Source organism: Atta colombica, unplaced genomic scaffold, assembly GCF_001594045.1.
Source record: "Atta colombica isolate Treedump-2 unplaced genomic scaffold, Acol1.0 scaffold111, whole genome shotgun sequence".
Classification (NCBI taxonomy): Eukaryota; Metazoa; Arthropoda; class Insecta; order Hymenoptera; family Formicidae; genus Atta; species Atta colombica.
This window is the reverse complement of record NW_017259197.1, coordinates 1828368-1833124: the sequence shown is the minus strand read 5'-3', so window position 1 is coordinate 1833124 and position 4757 is coordinate 1828368.

The following is a 4757-nucleotide window of genomic DNA, read 5'->3' as shown; positions in this document are numbered from 1 at the left end:
TATATACATATATATAATTAAAAGTAAACTGAATATAATCTTATATATATGTAATCTATCTCCCTTCTTTCTGAAAGTCGCAAAAATAAAATGGTTTTCTGAAAGCAAGCATATATCACGACTATTTTTGTTTATTTGGACTAAATGATTGATCATTTTACTAATTTATATACAAAACGTATATAATATGTAAAAATGACAAGATTATGATTAAAAATGATATTCCGGTTAGCTTTTATTCTGGTCAAGAAAATATCTAACAAATATTTTCAGCATTACATTATTAGATTAAAGTTGAAACGATTTATTTCCAAAAAAAGTTTTTAAAATCAATCATTTAAATCATTTAAATCAATCATTCAAATTTTACTTTTCATTTTTATATCTGTCAATTATAGCATTTTGATTCTTGATATTTATATATAAATGAACAAAATTGTGTCTATAACAATCGTATATATAAATGAAAATATTTGGATAAAAAACGATGTAGAAAAAATAAATTTTGTTGTTATAAATTTTACGTTTGAGTAGAAATCAAGCCAATATAAATAACAGATAAATTAAAAAAGTATTGAAAAACTAGAAGGATGACATATATCAAATGACATTGAAATATATAATTCATTTTGTGTTTATTTTAAAAACGTTATGCGTTGTATATCTGAACGAAAATAACTGAACAAGTATTTTCAAAAAAGGATTTCACTGATAATCCGTAATCAATTTCAATTCACTGATAATCCATTCTTGAAATTGGTATAAGAAATCATATGACAGTTTGAAGCCACGTAAGCCAACAGAAATTAAAAATAATGATTCCGTTTTAATATTTATATTTACTTTAGATTTGTCGGTTTTCAAAATGGAATTTGTATTTGTAAATAGGCAACTCCGCGTGAATATGAAAAAATTAACATGTTATACGACATTATATGAAGTTATGCTGCATAAAAAATTTAATTATTTGTATATAAAATTTCTTTTATCAATTGTATTAGCATCTTTAGGACAGGCACTACACATAAGTTATTTGCAATGAATTAACCCTCTAAATTAGATATTCATTATGAAATTTCACTATTTGATGTTACAATTGTTAAATCGTTATTATTGCGATAATATTTGATAAATTATATTTGAACAAATTTAATAATTACTTTAGCCACTTATTTTTTATTAGGAGCACATTATTCATTTATTCATCAACATTTAATTTTCTGAATTTTGAAAAAGATTTTGTCATTAAGAGGTTAAAGTGAAACTATAATGTATAAAAAGTATCAAATATTTTGCACAATTTTTATATGGCTTTCCTAAAGCGGTAATCAAATATGATAGTCAGGATCACAGGAATGGTAGTAAAGCGAAGAAAAAACTTAAAACAACAAAATAAATATATATATTGTTATTTTCAACATGCTGGTTGCATTGTAGATTCAACAAAACAGAAAAGAAAATATATTTAAGTATATTTAACGATATACGCCGACGATCTCCGCGGTTTTGCCATCGACTATTTAAAATCAAACAATAATAATTATAAAAAAAAGAAAGAATAAAGAAAAATAAAAGAACTGAATGAAAAAAAAGATTGAGAATAAATGTAGAACGGCGTTACACACGGCGACAGAAGGCGAATACCATCGCATACGTACATTCACATCATATATATACATACTTTGTACGTATACAGAGATGTGTACACATAAGAAAAACATACATTTAATGCCCGAACACAGATGCACTTTCATACGTGCTACGTACATACGCGTATTTGAAAAAACTGCCAATATCTAAGATAATTACAGTGATGAACCTTAATACTCTTCGCAATTACGATTATTCTTCAATCATTAATAGTTAAATTGATTTAATTAAAAGAGTGGGATTAACGCGCCTTTCGGAGTATCTGGATGATCTTCATGAATTTCATATCACATGTTGGTTATATTTAATATCCATTCGGAGTGGAAATTTGTATCTCATGTATATTTTGATATAATTATTGACAAAATAGGTTAATTATTTGAAAATAAACATGAAAAGTTATAAATTTATAAAAATATCGGTTTAAAAAATTTATGTTTATCTTTCATATGATTAAGTACTGCAATTGTTTAAGTACTGAATACAGCATCATTTGCCTAAAGCGTGTTGAGTGATAAATACAAATATTTGAAATACTGACCGAATTTCGATGTTCTACATATTGGCATACGTTATTCATGAATCGTATGAGCACATTTTTGTCATTATCAAAGATTTTAATTAGCCAACGTTTTAGTTAAACCAACCACTAATTTTGATTAATTCTGTTTTTCTTTCGTCTATAAAATTAAAATAAGACTTCAGCAACTCATTTACATACAATAATCGATAACATTAAAATCAAGAGGTTTTATATGCATTTGATTTAACATGATTCATCATCTCGACAGCTCTGATAGCGACACATTCCCATCTTTTAATACATACATCTTGTTTCAAACGGAGAAACGCGGTGGACGAACAAATTAAAAAAAAAAAACAAAAATTTAATTTATAGCATATAAGAAAACAAAAATAAAAAAGCATGACAGATTGCGATGCAAATACATAACGATGCAAATATCGCGTATACTCAACAGTATAACATTAATCTTACAAAATAATAACTCAAACATTTAAAAACAAAAACATATTTTACCAACAGATGTAAATTACGCATAATTGTAAAAATCGAATAATAATAATTCGGATAGACGGTTGTGTCATTGAAATATTGGTCGAATAGGATCACGGAATTGATCGGCTCATATGCGAAAGAAAAAAGAGAAAAGAAAACTTATATTATTAATGCGACACGAAATTAGTTAAGTATTATTTATAATATTTTCAAAATAAACAATATAAAAATAATGATAATTGTTATATAATAGTTAAGAATAAAGATTGATATTAATAATACAAAAATTATTTATCTATTCATTCACATTTTTTAAGATATGAAAATCTTTATGTTTATATTTCTTATACAAAAAAATAATAACATTTTATAAGTTTTGTTATTGAAATTTGCAAGTATTTACAACTATTTTGACAACGTTTTGAAAACATTTCAGACGTGCATTTTGCCAACCAATTCGTATTCAATTAGGTAAATAGCATAATAATATAACGACTGTAAGAAACAAAAATAAATCATTTGTTATAAGTACATTATTCCGTACTGTTATAATAGAAACTTTGTTTATGGAAGTAATTATCTCAAATAAGTGATCCTTATTTGACCATTCATTAATCGCACAGATATACGATTCGTTTTTATAGTACATAATTTTTTATATATTAGCGTCCTGTAAAAACGGACATAAAAGTATTTAAATGATTCTAATTCTGACTTAAACTGATAGTCTGCCATTGTTGTACTAAATTTGCGAGCGATCAATATTAGCAACAATAACAACAAGATGATAATCGCGATTGCTGTCGCGCGCAAAATGCTAGTAATATTATATATAAAAGTAATAGAAGTAAGTCATAATAATAATAATAAATGCCAATGGTAATATCGCCATCATTGGCAGAAGTACTAATAATATAAACATATAATACTAGTAATAAAATAATAATGATGACCATACAGTAATAATAGAATAGTAGCAATAATAAGAATTCTTATAATAATAATAATCAAATTAGAATAACAGATATAACTAATAAAGAGATAAACATAGCAATAATAATAGCCATAATAAACGTAGTACTAACAACAACGCACGTGCTGAAGAACAATGATGAAAATGATACGAACATAGAAGCATCTTTCAATCTTTAAACAATATTTGTGACTAGGCTCTATTTGTATATACGCACAAAATTAATGTGTACGCGTGCTCATTTCCTATTGTTAGTTAATCGATTATTGATTAGTATTAACTGTCTACGCTATAGTTTAAATGTTAAATATCAAATTATTTCTTCTGTTTATAAAATTTATAATATTTTACATATAATTTTGAAATACTTATACAGCACAAATATTTAAAGGATATTCTAAAGATGTCTAGAAGATGTCCTACATCCTGAGAACGTCCCTAGTATATCCCTCGGATGAAGTGTGCTATACGAGATATATTTGCTACTTATATGTATAGCAATCATTTGTACGCATATCAAAAAGCTATTTTGAAGCTTTATGTGGCTCTTGCTGATTGATTTATATATCTGTCTTTAAATAGTTTAGAATTTATGATTTATAATTTCAAATATTTGTTAAAATTTATACTTAAATCGATTTAAAATATAACAAAATAATTTTTTAATTTTTTAGCATTTTTATATATATTAATAAAATATATAATTTAATGTTTTATGTTTTTTAAATACACATAATTCAATAATAAACTTAATAACTTGAATTTATCATTCATCACATATGAAGCAATAATACAGATATTCTGTATGTAAATTCTTATTCAAGCGTAGACATTCAACACTGGCTTGGGTTAATCATTAGCATCGTAAGTACATCAATTAATTAAAGACACATCTTTGGTAATCTGTACGGAGCACGTTGTCCACTCAAAGATAATAGCAAATGTTAAATAAAATTGTCCATTTGCATACGATTTACCTGTAATGACGCCAATGCTCCGTTTATTTGGTCTGACGTATGTGTGCATATTAATGTTGTTGATGACAAAACAAGACTATGTACACTTAATTGTAAATGACAAGTAATTATAATAATGCAAAATAACAGAAATTATTTT